This window comes from Vigna radiata, chromosome 6, assembly GCF_000741045.1.
Source record: "Vigna radiata var. radiata cultivar VC1973A chromosome 6, Vradiata_ver6, whole genome shotgun sequence".
Lineage (NCBI taxonomy): Eukaryota > Viridiplantae > Streptophyta > Magnoliopsida > Fabales > Fabaceae > Vigna > Vigna radiata.
The window spans coordinates 12,857,960-12,877,201 of NC_028356.1; the positions used below are offsets into that span (position 1 = coordinate 12,857,960).

Sequence of the window (19,242 nt, forward strand, 5' to 3'; positions counted from 1 at the left end):
TATTTTCTTATCAACCATAGTCCAATCTACAATCTCTTACTTCCTTTCAAATCCATAACTTCTTACAATTTTTATTCCAATTTTATTTCTTATTCACTAAATTCATTTCATTTACTTTTAGATTGAATTTTCCCCTCTCTCCTAAAACCCACATTAAGCTTATATAATGAAGAAGAATAAGTTTTTTTTTTTTAGGGCTTGAAAAATGTGCTATTGAGCCTTATATTGAGGCAGTCAGATCCATAAAACTAAGGACAACATAGTCTTAGGAGGAACTTCTCAGAAGTCTGATTCATTTTACTAAAAACTTCTCCGTTGTTTCTAGAGCCTAGGGCATGCAACTTTACCGATTGCATGTTACTAGTAAAGTCCCTCTTCATATTTTCTGTCAAATCAAGCTCTAAGAGTTGCACTCTACACCAATTTAGTGGCTTATAGGTACTGTTGAACTTACCTCTGTGTGGAGGTACTGTTAGGGCATCTTACACCAGCTATACTGTGAAAACCCAAGGTAAGGGGAGTTGGTTTTTTTTTTTAAATTTCTGTCCAGTTAATTAGTGTATGTATGATTTAAGTTCCTGTTGAAGTTGTAAAATAATGCCTGTATGAAACTGTCTTCTATGTTGATTTTTGTATGTATTGTTGAATTGATGAATCTGCACTGTATTGGTGATGAATTGAATGAGATGCGTTTGATTGCCTTGATTTAACTTGATGAAACTGTTTGAGGTGGAGAATCAGTGTAAAATTGGAATGGTGAAGGGCAAGTGTTAGGAGAGGGTTCTAGATCAAAAGAGAGGAAGTGAGGTAGTGATTTTTAGTTTTAGGGGTCCGGGGTGCATTTGGGCATTTGGCTAGCATGGATGAGTCAATTAGAACTGGGTAGGATCATAAAACTGAGTAAAGTCATGTTCAAAATGGTAGAATTGAAATTGGGTCCTTGGGCTAATGGAATTAAAGTTTTAAGTTAAGAATTGGGTATTAATCACTATAAAATCATGTTAGGAAGGTTTAAAATCAACTAGGCAAGTGCAATTAGGTGTAAATCACAAATTAAAAGGGTTGGAAATTTAGGAAAATGGCTAAAAGTGGTAACCTGGGTGCGTGAGTGCATAAATCTGCAAAATTTGCATTCTGCAGATTATGCAGTCTCGCTATGCGAGACAATTCGCATAGCGAGACCCTGTACAGGGTGCTCTCTGCCTTGCGATTCGCATAGCGCATCACTATCGCTATGCGACTGGGCAAAATAAGGGTTTTTAATTTTGGTAATTCGCCTTGCGGATCTGTGGAATGCGCTATCCAAAACACTCTTCTTTCGTCTTGCGACTTCTAGTGCGGTTTACGAAACCACACAGTTTCGCCTTGCAAGAAAGGGGTGCGCTGTGTGAACCCCTTAAGACTAGTTTGTATATTTTGCTCTTGCTTCAATTGATATAAGTGTGTATTGATCGAAATGCATTGTATGATGATGGTGTTGTTATTTAATTGAGAGTATGTGATGATATGAGGCATGTTTGATGGTTGAAAGTAACAAAGTTGTGATTGGTGTAAGTGTAACAAGTATGGTTTATGGACATAATTCCATGATCCTCAAGGAGAGGATACATGGTGGTGCCCTTGTAGTGTTAGAATGATTGCATGGAAGCTCAGTCTTAGGGGTTTTCCTGAAACTACAATGATCAATCATTCTCAAGTAGAGAGAATTGAATCATGCGGTGAGTAGTAGCAGGAGGTCTTAGTGTTGGAGGCTTCAAGTATGCTCCAAGGCGCAGAACATACTAACCTCATGAGTCTGGTAGGGTGAAACCCATTGGCAATGGCTTTGCAAAGCAGTAGAGGCCACCATGAAACCCGCTATAGCTCGGCAATCATTCTAGTCCGGACGAGTCGGTTTATGATACAACAAGTCTTGTGGTGTCTTTTAATATGTTTTGAGTGAACTTTGCATGTTGTGCGTAATTGTATAACATGTTTTTTATGCCTAACTCACCCTTGCTTGTTTGTGTTGCTTATGTATGTTTCCTTTTGCGATGATCATCCACTTGGATGTGAGCAGATGTTGAGGAGGTTCCCTTGGAGCAAGAGCTTGAGGATGTTGGTATAGAACATACAATATAATAGGATTCAGCTATTATAGTATGAGAAAGCAGTTATAATAGTAAATGATAGTGTTAAGGTATACAGTTATCCAAAATATGGCTAGAATTTAAACTTTAATTATAGAAATAAGTATCTCAAAATGAATATACTAGAAACTAGTCTAAGTTTCCTATATCTCCAGGGAAGCCTCATCCCCCTCTGCTTACATCCAAGTGTATGATCATCGCAAAGAGAAAAGCACAACACATACAAGACTAAGGGTAAGCTAGGTTTCAAAAACATGCAAGTCATCATACAACAGTTAAATAGAAAGACATATAAGTGACTAAATGAAACATCCTATCATGTTATGACACAACTAGACCATCCGGACTTAGAATGAATGTCGATCTAGGGTGGGTTGTGCACTTGTGGTGGCCTCTACTGCTTTGCAAAGTCATTGCCAATGGGTTTCACCCTACCACACACAAGTGTTAGTCCGTTACCGCGCAATAGGCCTTCAAGAAGCGCCTACACTAGGACCTCACACTACTCTCACCATATGCGCCAATCCTCTCTAAGTGAGAATGAAAGACTATAATGATCTCACCTAGAGATCTTACTTTGATTCTCAATCTTATCACTTATATCAGTTTATATTCTCTTTGTATCATCAACATACCATCTCAATGTTATACAAGTGCATCCAAGACTATATTAATACATAGAAGCATCATACACCATCAATCAAATAAAACAAAATCAGGAAAAGAAGTGAACTAGAACGAAATAGATCGCACAACGCACAAGGTCGCAAAGCGGAACCTGGGTTTCTTTCGCAGAGCGCACCCCGTGCGCTATGCGAATCACTATACAAAGGCTACAGACCTCTCATTCTCGTAAAGCACCTTTCCTGCGCCATTCTAATTATTTTGCTTATTTCCCAAACCACTGCCAGTAGAAAAGCGATCCTTCTCGCAACGCGACTCACCAAACAAAGGCAACCCTCATCACTGATTTGCAGAGCGCACCCCATGCGCTATGCGAATGCCCTAGCAGAAAGCATTTCACTAGGACGACTCACTGTGCGAATCCTTTCGCACAACAAGTCTACAAAATCTGCAGAATGAAATTTTGCAGATTTGTAGGACTCAACTACCTAAAATTTGTTATAGGTCTTTTAGTGAACTTATACCACTCTTAATTCGATATACATGCTTAATTAATCTTTCCTAAGCTATTACAAACGTTCCTAACATGAATTTCTAATAGTTATGCATCATTTTAGGTTCTAACACTTCAATTTTATTAACTTGGAAACTCAAATTCTAAATTAACACTTGGAAACTGTTTATGGCCATTTTGGTACCCCTAATAAGTCACAAATGACTTAACTAAGTCATCCCAACAGCCTAACTCAGTCACTAACCTCTAATGCCTAATTTGACTACCTCACTTCCTCTTAAACAGCCTAAAACACTATAATTTAAGGAACTTACTACATAAGAACCTAGTCAACAGAATCCATCTCATCTAACAACTCGATTTAGCATTTTTACCTCATTAGTACTAATTCCAATACAATAATTTCACAGTCACATACTCTGAAATTCAAAAGAGCACACAATTTAACATACAACATCATTTAATGTAACCTCCAATAACACCAATATATCAAAACAATTCACACATGCGTCAGTTCACCACTTCAAATATAAATCTCCCTCATGCACACTCTCATTTACCAAACAGAAACAAAACCCAACTTCCCTTACCTCTACACTAGACAAGCGAGTGTTGAGATTGTTGACACCACAATTTCTATATCAATCTAGTTTTTGATGATGACAACACATTGCTTAATAACAAGTACATGTTATTGCTGCATTACATGTTCTTATGCTGATTAAACTGTAATATTTGTTGAACATGTGTATGTGTGTGTACTATGTTACATGTTCTTGTGTTGATTGATTGATATATTTCTGGAACATGTGTATATGCTTTAATGTGTTGTGTGTTATGCATCATTTCATATGTTTTACTGCACATATTTTAAAGCGAGAAATCACAAGCACTTTTACGAACTTATTCTTGTGTTGCAAAGTTCTAGTAAATTCGACTACATTACTAATGGATTCGACTATGCTAAAACCTTTGTACAGATTTTGAGAATCAGTGTTATGTTCGATTTTGAGAAGAAAAGAATTTCAAAATGTTTGACATTGTGATAATCGGCATTGTGTTTTACATATTTGACTGTATGTGTTGTTTGTTTTGGAATTTTGTTATGCTCTTGCACTCTAACGACTATATTTTTAAAAGTTAGTTGAGCATTGATGACTTGGTCAACTGTATTGAATGAGTTCTGTTATTTTTTGACCATAGGCTACTAAGTTGACTAAACAGTTATAACCATATAATACAGTCGACTGAATTAGTAGCACATTCGAATGAGAATCTGACTTTTAATAGAAATCTCTAAATAGACTGAACACTAGTTTGTTCGTAAGATTTTTGATGATCTGACATTTTCATTTCTGTTTCAGATTTCTCGTTACTCCAAGAATTCTCCAAGAAGACGGTGGTGATCTTTTTTGAAAGAGATTCAAAGAGGAGATTCAATTGCGCATTCATTGGCTGATCAACATCTGCACAAGAAGGTGCTTCTGTTATTGATCGGGTAGGCTTGGCATCCTGTGAGGACTGTTGGAATTTCCTGAGAGGCTTGGCATCCTGTGAAGATTGCTGGAATTGAACCTGTTGTGATACAGGGGAATAGTTCACTTTGAGGATTGTTCAAAGTGGTGTTGCAGATTGTAGAAGAGGGGATTCTTGTTGCAAGTCTGATTGTGTTGTGTAGCTATATTTTGGTTTTGGGTTAGAGAGGAGATTTATATTTTTGACGTGGAGGTCTTCTATAAATTCCTTATTGTAAAAACCGCAACTATTATAGTGCATTTGCTTTCTGGGTTTGAAGGACATTGGATGTAGGCATTGTTGGTCGAACCAGTATAAAAATCTGTGTTTGCATTTCTCTATCCCTTATCTTTTACACTCCAGACAACTTTATTTTTTACGCAGTCAACTACGTAATTTCCGCTGCATACATATTCTGATTGCTTGCAATTCAAAAAATTTCAAAAAGCTTTATACTTTGATTGCAAGATTGCGAAAAGAAAGTGATTTGAAACAACACCAATTCACCCCCACCTCTATCTTGGTGAAATAAAGAAGTCAACCTGTTTTCCAACAGCGAGCCCACCGGTTGACGACACAACACCTTGCACCAGGGGCGAAAACTCTAAAATTACCTATAGATCACCAATTGGTGATAGAAAACAAATTTTAGAACTTAGTAGAAGTTAGAAATTGGGGGAACGTGAAATGGGCTACATGCAACCAGACTTGTTGCATGATCACAGCCCTAGAGTGAAGGGAAAAGGGGCTTCAACTTACCAATTGAAGAAAACAGGATTTGATCGGTTGGAAGTGTTGCTCTTGAAGCCCTGATAATCTAGGCAGTGTCTAATTAACAAACTAACGGTTAAAATTTGAGTTGAGATAGAAATATGGTAGAGCAGAGAAGAAGAAAGTGTTGATGAGGAGGATAGTTCTTCAGAAAATGGATGAACTAAAATTGTTAAGTTTGCATTATTTTTCTAATAATAGTTCAATCCATCATTAGTTGTCACGTGTGCACTCTTATTGTTATATTTTTCTCAGATCTTACAATAGTTAGATAAAAAAAAATTATATAAAATAACAGAAAGCGAAGTATTTGGCCAAATTTAGATATTTATGAAATTTAGGAATCAAAATTAGAAAAAAAAAAGGAAAGAAACTAAGATCGCAATAAAAGTTAAAGTAGAAAAAAAAAATACAATTTAGTAAAGTTAAAGTAGAAAGAGACATAGTACACTTATCTTTCCACTAAAATGGAAGTCAATTTGGACGCATAGATAATACACGTTTGGCTTAAAGTTAAGAGAGTTTAAAAGTATTAATGCTTTTAAAACAACAAACTTTTTTTTTTTCTTTTACTCGCATAATTTTACATAAAAAATCGTTATTCGGCATAAGGGGAGGGGAGTAAACACAGGGAAAAGTTTAATGAATAAGTCATAAATTACTAATATGATATTCTTTTATCACTCAAAATTTTATTATTATGTTTAGATAAAATATTTTATAATTCATAAGGTGTTTATTATAAAATAAAAAATATCAAAATTAATACCAAACACAAAAGACAATTTACTCAACAATTCTAATAAAATTGATATTATTGGATTGAATAAAATTTAATCACCATATACTATAGATAATGAAAGTACAATCTTTATATTTCCAATATTGTAATCTAATCTACCTTAACATTCTTTACAAAGTAAATAATACAACTTGATACAATCTTTCCCTTGACAATTGGTTTGGTAGAGAATCAAATCGTTTTAAATTAAGTATTAAATATTGGATAGCTCACTTATAAAAAGACCAAAAACTAAATAATTATTTACGAGACAAAAGAAATTAGTATAAACTTCAATAAACAAAAAGTTTACATTATTGAAAATAATCCATCAATATTGATTGAGAAAATCACCATAAACTTAAATGAAAAAAAAAAAAAAAAAGTAACTTCGACCACATTGACATATAAGTAAGACTAATAATATCAATAAAAAAATAAATTATATCACAATGCCATCCAACATAACTATAATTTTCATAGATTGGAAACACTAAAAGAAAATTTTCAAATAATGACCAATTTTAATGAGTAAAAATATGTCTAGAGACCAATTTCTTAATTAAAAATAAATTTAGAAATAATTTTCTTTAATAACCAAAACCTTTATAATTATTGTAAGTAACCGATTTAAATATTTTAATTCATAATAAAATTTATTATAATTATTAATTTAGAGATTAATTATAACTTTTTATTCATAATAGAAACTATTTTAGTTACTTATATTTTTTAATTTATAAATTGGTATTTAAATTAATCACTATAATAACTAATTATTTTTAATTATTAAAATTAATCATTATTTAAGAAGATTTTTTTGTAGTAAAAATAGTTTAGATAACTTTGATAATAGAAAAAAGACATAAGAAGTAATATCAATTTAAATTAACGACATTTTAACTAATCAATTATATGATGATCAAGATCGAGTTACGAAGAAATATAGAAAAAATAGGTATAGATTATTTAACAAAACATATCGAGAATTTGAATTTCAAGTATAATTTGACATATTGTAATTTTAATAACTAATTTACTCTTATAGATTTTTAATTTTTTTTTTTTTAAATTTCCTATTCAAACAATGTATTTGGTTGTAGTTTCTTAATGATTAAACACTTTCTAAAAGTTTCCCGTTCAAAAATACCACAAAATAATAAATTTGAATGTCTATTTTTCTTATATATTATTCATTTCATGTACTGTCATCGTACGAAAAATTTTCAATTTATACACAAAAAATACTTATGCAACTTTAAACTAAATATTTCCTCATAGTTTCTCATCTGCTTATATAAACATATATGGCTATGCCTCTTCCTTGAAAAAACTAAGTACATAGATACATCTCTGTAAATTAGAAAGTACTTGATATTAGTAAAAGAATGGCGAACTTAAAATAAAAATAAATAAGAAATAAAAAAAAATAAAACCTTCTTTATTGAATGGAAATAAAAATATTTGAATGAAGGACGATTCGTCCTATATCTCTAAAAATTTTACTATGCACCTCCAGTTTTTACAAATGCTCTCTTATTAGTGAGGTTGTATTGCTTACCGAATTTAAGTTGGTTGACCAACACCATTCAATAAGTTCAAAGTAAGTTTATATATTTCCTTTTCTTGCACCTCTTTCACTTGTGTGGTCCAAATTTCTCAAAGAGATTACAGATATTAGAGAGATTATTGGTAGAGAAGTGGTATAGGGAGGTGGTAGACGTAGTGATATGTTGCTCGTTGTCATTGCTACGTGGGGAAGTTATTTTTTTATGATTATTGCATCAAACATGTACATGAATTAATTACAAAGTTTTCTCAAGTTATCAACGGATAATTCGCTAAAGATCCAAATAAATATTTAAATATGTTGAAAATGTTATAAAATCTCGAAATTCAATTAACCTTTTAACGAATTTCGAAATTCGTATGGATCTTCATTGGATTTTAAAATCCAATAAAGATCCATACAGATTGTAAAATCCGTTGAAAGACCAATTAGATTTAGACATTTGAGGACAAAATCATCCAACAAATCTCGAAATTCGATTAGCCTTCGGATTTTGAAATCCATTGAAGAGTCAATTGAATTTCAAAATTCGTTCGGTGCTCTTTTAAATATAATTTTATAAGTTAGAATGTTTATTATAAATGTTGAATTTATTGAATGATTTTTTAATGTCTTTTTTTGTATGACTTTCTTTTATTACGTAAAAAAAAAATTAAATGTATATGAAATTTTTTTGTATGACTTTTTTTAATTTAGTAAAAGAATGTTATATAAAATTCATATGAAAAATTTAAATAATTTTTAGGTAGTTTTAAATATTATTTTTTTTTTTAAGTTTATTAAAAATTTGTTATATGTTATTAGATAATTATAAATCATATTAGATATTGAGGGATAAATTTTATGTTATAGGTGGTTATAGTCTAAATTGGAAGAATATCCTTATGGGATGGATTCTCAAATAAATTCTAGCATATTATCAGATTTTTCGTCTTTTATAAATGAGGTTCTTAAGAGAGATTTAACAAATCATTTCCCTTTCGTGAAAACTTAATTGAATAGGTGAAAGAGATTGCACATGATCTAGGATTTGTTGTGGTGACTACTATAAGATCAGATAAAACTACCGGTCAACCTAGAATGAAGACGTTTGTGTTGCTAGGATGTGAAAGAGGTGGAAGAATATAGAAAATACAAACCTGATGTGCAACCTAGTACATACGACACCTGAAAATTTGAGTATCCTTTCAAGTTAAGCGGCAAACCATCTTGTAATGGTGATGAGTGGGTATTGCAGGTGATATGTGGATACCACAACAACGATTTGGCATAAACTTTAGTGAGTCATCCTTTTGCTGGTAGGTAAATCCTTCTCAACAAGAAGTGTTTGTTGATATGATTAGAACCCAATTAACGCCTGCAAATATTTTGTTGACTCTTAAAGAAAATAATGATCGTAATGTTATTACAATAAAAAAAAAAGTTTACATAGCAATGTATACATATCAACGGTCATTGAGAGGATCGAGAACTGAGCTGCAACAACTGATGATGATGTTGGATCGTGACAATTACATTGATTGGACTAGATGCTTGGAGGAATATGAGGTTGTCAATGACCTCTTTTGGACATATCCTAACACAATCAAATTATTAAATGCATTTAATATTATTTTATTGATGGACTAAACTTACAAAACAAATAAATATCGACTGTCGTTGCTAAAGGTTGTTGGAGTGACATCACTGGGTTAACCTACTTAGCGACATTTGCATTATTATAAAGTGAATGACAAAATAATTTTACTTGGGCTCTTGAAAGGTTGAGAGTTTTATTTCTAACATCTGAGGGCGATCCATAAGTCATAGTCAGCGATAGAGACTTGTCTTTGATAAATTCCATCGGCAATGTGTTTCCTGAGCCATATCAGTTATTATGTCGCTTCCATATTCTAGAAAATGTCAAAGCGAATTGCAAAATGTTAGTTGATTGTGTCAAAGCGTGGGATGTGGTAATGGAAGCATGGGAGAACGTCATGGATTGTTAATATCAGTCTATGTTTGGTGACTATGTCAATCACCTTAAATACACTTGATGTTCATGGCCTTTATTCTTCAAATATGTCAATAATACTTGGATTATTCTATATAATACAAACTTTGTAAAGGCCTGGACAAACAATGTAATGCATTTAGGAAATACAACAACCAACAAGTATGTTTTAATGTTATATTACTTTATTTAATATTTTATAATATCGTTGATTCATTTTTGTCCAAGTTGAGTTTGCTCACTAGAGCCTAAAGAAAGTTTTGGAGAAGAGTATGGGATATCTTTGTTCTTGTTGGAATGTGATTCATAACGTCATTATCCTGTAACATAACAAGATTAAGGCATCCTTTGAAAAAAGTCTCAATCTTATGAGTGAACTTATAAAGGAATAAGATATAGAAGGCTTATTGGACGAGTATCCACGTACGCTTTGTCATCGTTGAAGAATTACAACGAGTACAACATATAGGATTGGATAGTGCAAGATGGGGATACATATTGAGATGGACGTACAGTCTCCCCTATGCGTGTGAATTAGCATGTTACGACTCTGGTGTGATTCCTTTGGTTGACTTTCATGTCAGGTGGACAAGATTAAGTTTTTCAGATATTATATCAAATGAATTCCAGCATAGTTATCATTTAGCATGAGTTTTAGACGGTCAAAGAACAATTAAAGAGGTTGACATTAGAGGTAAAGTGACTATAAAAAAAAATTACTTGACATTGTTTGTCTTGCAATGACTTTTATGATACCTCCATTGCATAAAGTGCAGATGAAGGGTGCACAAATAAGTAAATTTCAGATAATAGAAAGGTCTACAAAGCATGATATGTTATATTTTGAGCATGTAGACACATTCCTCTCAACAATTGAATCTTCGTTTGTGAAAAAAAAAATTGCAACATAAGGAAAAACCTATGCAACGAAGGAGAGTACCCATGATAGAGCAGTTTCATCTTATTTGTCACCCACACATTCTCAATGTTGTTGATGTTGTGACTGATGGTCACTATGGCTATGGATGCATTGCTGCGTCATTGGGGCTGGGGGAAAGTTCATGGTCCATTGTCCAAAATAATCTTTATAGAGAACTTAGTCAGTGGCGTGATGATTATGCGACACTAGTGGGAAGCTATGACCGATTGAAAGAGCTTAGAAGGTCTTTGTTAGAGGAGTTACAGTCAGCAGTATGCGTTCCTATATTTCACAACATATTTATTATTTTATTTTTTTTTTATCATAACCATTTGTTTCATTCGTTGCAGGCTAATGAAACCAAGTGGATGACTATACCAAACACTGACTATACAATTGTTAATCGCTATAATGTATACTCAACCGCCTTCTGATGTAAGACAGCATCGCTTAATATGTATAGAACATGTTAATGGAAATCATTTCATACAAGTAATATTATTATTATTATTATTATTATTAATTTGAAAATAACTTCTACATATTAATATTGATTATACATGTTGAACTACAAGATGGTTGTCCTTTTCCTATGGTTGATATCATATGTTCAACCCATTGTTATCCAGAGGCGCGAATGTGATCATATTCTTATACAAGTATATTGTAAGCACTTTCGCAGTTGATGGTCGTTACTACCTCTTATGTTGACTTAATTGATTCAAGATTTTTGTCTATTGTCAACAGATACGTAAATAAACATTGATAGTTATTGTTAATTAATTAGAAATCCTTTGACTCTCATGCATATATAAAATGAAATGTTATTTTACTAAAAATATTACATAAAAATTCCATCTAACTTAAGTACATAATACAAGATACTACCATCATAAAAGCTATCCAGATGAAGAGGAGTGTCTGCGACAAACATTTCTACCACCTCTCCTGCTCAATGAATGTTCTTCAATGGACGAAAAAGATAATTCCAGGACCTCATTTGTACGAGCATATGCTACAATACCCTCAGTGACATCCCGACAATAGATCATCATTTGTAACATTCTCGCCATCTGATTTATTGTACCCTGCATTATAATGGTCACTTCATCTGCAATATGTTGTCGGAGTCTAGGAGCAAGACTCGGCCAGTCCTCATTAGCAGTAGGAATAATGTATTGATAAGATATCCTTCTGAATCACTGTAGGTATACATCAACACAATCAAAGGGGGATGAGGCCCTTATCAAATTCCTAGTAACGTGATCTACAAAGTGCAACCACGCATCATCAATGACGACTATGTTCACATCTCCAACAACCTCTAGGTATCATGAGATCCACTGCTGAAACTTGAACTGTTGTAATACATGCTTAGGCAAATATTGGCAATGCTTGTCACCAAAGGATGAGTCGCCCGATGTGACTCATAAGGGTACTAGATCACTACATCATATGTCAGGGCATCGAAGTATGACCTCATCTCTAGAGGCTGCAACCCTACCTCGACGCCTCCCACCGAGTCGCATGCAATCTATCTTCTTCGGATGAAGTCAACAGACTCCTCATTCCCATCGTAGGGAAGTACTCATATATCAAACTCTACAAAAAAATTAATTAATCTTTTATCTTCCACATCAAAACAGTTAAAGGAAATCAAAGTGGAAAGTATATGTGTACTTGTAACAGAGTCAAATATCCTGTTATTTTCCTAGTCGAAGCCAAGCTTACATCTTCTAGTTGCTTGTACAAATGTGCTAGTGCAACAACGCCCCAGACATATCGGCCAAATGCATCTACATTTCTAAATAGTAAGAGGTAAGACACGCAGATTGACGTGATACTCTTATAAGCAAATATAGTGCATCCAACAAGATGCAACAAATATGCCCTAGTGGCACACTCCCACTGTTGCTCCTTACAACGCTCAACATATGTCTCTAAGCCAGCTCAGTCTGACTTTTGCACCGTTATATGTCGTCGACTCAACATCAACTCTATCGCGACCGATGCCTAGAAGCTTGAAATTGGTCGATCGGCATTCTTCAAAGTCCTGGTCCTCGATATTACAAAAATGTCCTAGAACTGGGAGGTGCAGTAATGATGACACATCCTTTAGAGTCACCGACAACTCACCCATGGGAAGATGAAAACTACTTGTCTCGAGGTGAAATCTTTCCACGAATCCCAACAGTAAACCCTTATCTGTGTAGTCATATGAAATGTTGACGAGAGGCATTATACCAAAATTGAACACCATTTGTTCAATTCCCTCGGCATAGGACACTAACTTATTTAACTTCTTTCCACGGTAAATCAACTTGATCTTTCCTGGATCCTATACATTAATATTCAATATAAAATTTATTTCAACTAAACAATGATCATTAAAATTAAAGTTTTGCTCTTACCCGACTCTGCCATATGGCATAAGGAACATGATCCACACAATGTTTGAGTATTGAAGGATCACCTTTAGGAACATCTTGATGCTCCTCCTCCTAAACATCGTGTTCCTTAATTGCATGCTTCTCAACTACACACTAACCTTCTCCACGACTTCTTCGAATAAAAGCAATAGGTCTCCTCCTCTCACCCTACAAGAAACCCTCCTTGTGATATGAAGATGCACCTCGAGCATGAGCCATATCTTTTCAATTTTTTTTATTAACATTCACAAAAATAATCAATTAAAATAATAAAATAACTTCAAATTATAAAACATTACAAACAAATATAAAGGACAACTAAAACAATTTAAATTGTTAAATAATTACAAAATATTAATTACAAAAATATTAAATTATTCTACAAAATCATTTAAATGAAAAAAAAAATATTTAATTAAAATAATTATATAATTATAAACTCTAAATATATTATTAAAAAAACCATAGTAACTTAAAATTAAAAAAATCCACAAACACATCTAAAACATTAATTAAAAATATATTAAATCATTCAGAACAATTTTTTAAATTCAAATCAAATTAAATTAATTACTTCATAATTACGTAATTATAAAATACTAATATATTATTAAAAATAACTTTAAATTTTCAAAAATTTAAAAATATTAATAATTACAAACATAAAAATTTCATTCAAAATAAATTCAATTAATTAAAATATTTATATAATTATAAAATCATAATGTTTTATTTAAAAAAATAACAAAATATCTTAAAATTATAAAAATTAAAAATTTATAAATAAACTAAAACATAAATAATTCAAAACAAAAAAAAATTAATAAAAATATAATTAATTAATTAAAATAATTATATATCTATCAGATGCTAAAATTTGATTAACCATAGCACATGAAAGAAAATAATTCTAATTATATAAAAATTAAATGATTATAAATTCATTATTTAAAACAATTAAGTCATTAAAAAAATTAAATTAAAATTAAAAAGATATAATCAGATTTTAAAAACAATTATACTTGATGAGATTTTAAAATTCGTTTAATCTTTAACCGATTTTGAAATCCATATATAATAATTTTTGAAATGTAATTATGTTTTTATCAAATCTTAAAATTTGATTCTATTTTTATCGAATTTTAAAATTTAATAAAGACAAATTTTATATTTCGAAATTTGGGTATGGAAAAACTCATTTTCACATCAAGCTTTTCTCTCGTGTTACATTCGTTTCTAACCTATTTCTTTACATTCATTTGCTGCAAACATAATTTTTAACCGTACAAACTCTAATTACACATAAAATATAAAATACATAATCAAAAAATATATTGAATGAAGTTTGAAGGGAAAGGAGCTGTATCCTTTTATACAACAATGCACCAAATAACACCAACGAAGAACACCAACGAAGAACACCAACGAAGTGGAGCAGATTTCGAGGAACTAACGGAAATGGGAAGGAGGTGGGGTTAAGAGGGAAGATGGAGTGTTGTGTTTGTGCAGTGAGAGGGTGTGAGAGAAAGTGAAAAGATAAACAATTTTAGGTTTAGGAAAAGAGAATCTGGTAAAAAATTCTCTTTGAATTTTTAATTTTTTTTTTACCTAAGATTAAAAGTTTTTACCGGAAACATAATAGCTATTTTAACAAAAAAATTGAAGATGAAGAATAAAACATTTGGAAGTGTAGTGTGAAACACCCTTAAATGAATATTGTAGATGCTACTATGGGTTCTTACGTAAATGCTTACGCACTGTGTCAACGTAGATGACTCACATTACATTCACATTGACATTATTATAAATGTGTTTTAATTAACTTTTGGAGAAATAACTGTTCCTTAACTTTAAAAATAATTTCTGGAAAACATTACTTCTCTAGACATATATCAGCTAATTATATATAGGGTAGTAATGGATGTAAATGATAATAATCTCAATGTGTTAAAGAAAGATATGAAACAAAGGTTTTGTTTTTATGAAATATTATTATTATTATTATTATTATTATTATTATTATTATTATTATTATTATTATTATTATTACAAAATCAATATTCATGACTAAATTCGTAAATTAGATTAATTTGAGTTTACAAATGAGGGGGTTGCTCCCTGCACCTCCCCATTTGCTCCATGCACCTCTCCATTCCTTTTTTATCCTTTGCTTTAATTTTTTATTTCTATTTTATTCTTTAGTAAAAATTTATATTTAGGAATAAAATTTTATGATTTCAATCACTCACCCCCACACAACCTATTTATTCTCTTTTTTACGTAAATTCTTTTATTCTTATTTTTTCTTCCTAAAAATTCTTTATCGTATTTTTTTTATTCTTGTGATGGGAAAGTCTAGTGAATGAGAGATTGTTTGAAAGAATTCTAGAAGTAACAAAGTTCAATTATATTTTTTTAACATTCATGGTGTATCGTTCGTGGTGGTGCTTTATTAGAGATTTATCAGAACAAGGGAAAATAGGTGTTAAAAAGCGACGAGATACGTAACATAGTTTTTGAAACTTCCTTAAACGGATATGGACATCCATCGACGGATGTCAACATCCGTTTAAGGCAAAACGGACATCGACATCCGTTTTTGAAGATGGCTAATTATTTTATTTGGAACACTTGCTTCTTTAGACATATATTACTGTCTCCAACCAAACCCATTACAAGTAAAATTAATTCTTATTATACTCATTACAAATCATTCTTAATTTTTTTTTATAATATTTAAAAGTAATAATATGCATATCATGAGAGATCTGGTGGTGGGCACTTACGCATGATATCATATTGTCAACAAATTTAATGCATGCACATCATTACATCATTGTGAGTACCGAGGTATTTATGTGTTCTTTCACACACATTACTTCCTATATATGTAACACTAACTAGTACCATCTTCGGTTTTCAACCCTACATCCAATAAGCCTAGGATTTTAATCTTTTTTCAAACTGATTGTATCAAAAAAATTGATTGCTCATATCAGTATTTATATACATTTTATAACAGCAAACACTAAACCTCTTTGACACCAAGTTTTATATAGATTTTGAAACAGCAAACATCAGCAGAGATTCATCACTTTTTAATCAGCTTAAAATGGTCCAAGATAGCAATATTCGTCCCCAAGATAGCAATGTTCGTCCCCGAGGCAGCAATGAACACCCACCTTGTTAAATCAATGACTCATACTTAAAATTGTTGAGAAGCACCGCATAGACCAAACATGATTATTTAGAGCAACCAAAAGACAACTGGACAACACTACAAGAACTGACAGGTTATCGTCTTCACAAGCACACACAGCACCAACACAGCAGCACCAACACAGCGGTAGCAAGTACAACAATACAAACATGTGCAGTAAATCAAAGAGGATGCATAGTAAAGAGTAAGAAAACGAACACACCTTGAAGGAAAATCTGCACCGATAAAACCAACCACCTCAGCAAAAACACCGCACCATGAACAGTAAGACCACCGCACCGCACCACCGCACTGCACTAACACTCAGAACAAAGGTAAAGCATAAAGGATGAAGGAGGTGGGAAGAAGAGAGAAACGGAAGTGAGAGGAAGAGGCGGATCTCAAAAATGTTTTGGGGGGTGGGCTGTGAGGAGAATAAAAGTGAATATTTAGGGTTTAGTAAATAATATTAAAAATAAAAATTAAAAAAGGGTAAAAAGGTAAAAGAAAGGGACAATTTTGTAATTAAAAGAAAATTGAAAAAAATTGGAGAGGTAGAGGAAGTAAACGGGGAGGTGGAGGGAGCAACTCCCTACAAATGAATATACTTTCCAAACATGAGTATGGGCCCAGCCCAATGAAATGATAATTTTTGAAAGGGTGTTGTTCCCTCCACCTCCTCACTATTTTTTTTATTTCAAAAATACCCTAATCTCTTCATTATTCTTTTTTATCTAAAAAAAACCCTGCACCTCTTCTTATCATTCACGCAAATTGAAATCTGTTTAAAATTATTATCTTTACAGGCCTTTTATTACCATCAACTCTTTAAAATTAACACCTTTGCATGCCTTTTATTACCATCAACTTTTCATTTTATTAAATTTTACTCTGTTGTTTCCAAAGTGACCTTCTAGTTTCTTCTCATTTATTTTTTCACTCTCACCTTTCCCTTTTTTCTTCCCGCTGCCGCACTACACCTCATCTTCATAGCTCTCCTCTCATGAACAACACACAACACACCTCTATCTCATTCTCTCACAGTTCGGTGCTCCTACCTCAAGGTTGCTCCGCCGATTGTTGCACCTCCATGGTGAAGAAAGGTCCAATAGAACCTCCATCACGCACGCACCTCCAGATTCACACTCGGCAAAACACCAAGCTCCTCCATCTTGCAGAACAAATTCACAGCGTCGCTAATCCTCCCTCCCGTGCAAAACGCGTTAATTTCCGTGGTGAAGGTGAAAACATCAGGCACAACTCCCTTACAAGTGACGACTACATCGTGAGCGTTAGAAAGGCCATTGGCATCTCCGACTACCCCAATTCTGCACACAACACCAAGGGCATTCGAAAGGCCATAGCTAGCCGCACACGCCTGCTAGCCACCATGCCCGCCAAAAATCACTGCAACACTGTTACCCACCATGCCCACCGGAAATCACTGCAACACAAAGCAGTAGCACCGACGAAGCGAACCAGATCTGCAATACGCCGAAAACCATCACCATGAACGCTGCCCACAGTGTTTTTGGCTGTTGGTGCCTCCGGTCACTGTTGCCATGACGGCAGTGCAGCGAGGGAAGGCCTCTCGGTGACTTTGAAGAAAGGAGAGGATGAAAAACAAATGCCTCTCAAATATGTGCTACGACGGATGTTAACATCCGTAGACCTCACGATAACAGATATCCAGATCTGTTTCAGTGAAGGGTAGAAAAGGAATAGGGAAGTGGAGGGTGCAGTGTAGAGGTGCAGGGAGTAATACCCTTTTCGAAAAAGTTCTTTCCGCAACCTATGCTTTTTCTTTTACATTAATATTTTGAGACAACTTATTTAAATTTGTTTTTAATGATGACTAAATTTATTTAAATAATATTTTAGTGTACAATTTTAATTGAACTAAAATTTAAAAATAATTTGTTTTATATAAATTTATATTTTAAAGATTAATTCTTTCAATGATTTTATTTAAAATAAAAAATAAATTATAAAAAATTTCGTAGATATTTAAAGCTATTCACAAGTATAAAAATACTGGGAATATTGTTTTACAGACTTTTTTAGTTTCATGAAGTTTCATGCCTTCCGAATTATGACACTTGAATGTTGCAAAATTTTAGGAATGTGATTCGAATGCTCTTACTTGTATCAAAGATTAAAATTTATGTTCAAAAGAAAATTATATCTTATTGTACGTGACGAAAATAAATAGGTTTGGTAGGCTTGGCTCAAAGCTTATGATTATGGAAGTTTTGAACTACTCGTTAAAGGCTAGCCTTGTGCTTTGCCAATTCGTTTTTTGGTTCTTGTTTGAAAGGAAGTAAGCACATGATGGTGACCAATCTCACGTCTAAAACTTAATAACTTAAAAACCTATCTCAAAAATCATACTTGATAAGCATGTGTAAATTAATGGAATATATTGATAATATACCTGTAATTAATATTCAACCTTCCAAATGCAAATCTTAGAATCAATATAAAACCTATTACTTGTCTCATGTTTTCATATGCATTCTTTCTAGTCATGGGAGAATGATTATTTTTCTTGATGGTCTTGATCATAGCCATCAAGCAGGAATTAGTAAACTGCTGACAAAGGTTAAATATACTATTATCTGTGATGTAATTTTGATATTAAATGCACCATTTTTTACTTAGAAACTTGTTTGAACTCATGTTTTTGCCTTAGTTTTGTGAATAAGAAAGTTGAGGTTATACTTTATGATTTTATCACTAAATTCCCTTAATTTTGTAGGTTATTGGTATGATTTGGAAGAGGAGTAAAAGTATGAAGG

The 19,242-nt window shown here is 32.6% G+C and overlaps 1 long non-coding RNA gene across 1 annotated transcript; it reads right to left on the bottom strand.

The window, feature by feature from the left end:
- Positions 1 to 16,213: 16,213 nt before the first annotated feature.
- Positions 16,214 to 16,916, bottom strand: LOC106764492. Its single transcript, XR_002668186.1, has 2 exons — positions 16,668 to 16,916; positions 16,214 to 16,531 (listed from the first exon to the last, which is right to left on the bottom strand). It is a non-coding gene; the product is annotated as an uncharacterized LOC106764492 (long non-coding RNA).
- Between the last annotated feature and the right edge of the window lie 2,326 nt (positions 16,917 to 19,242).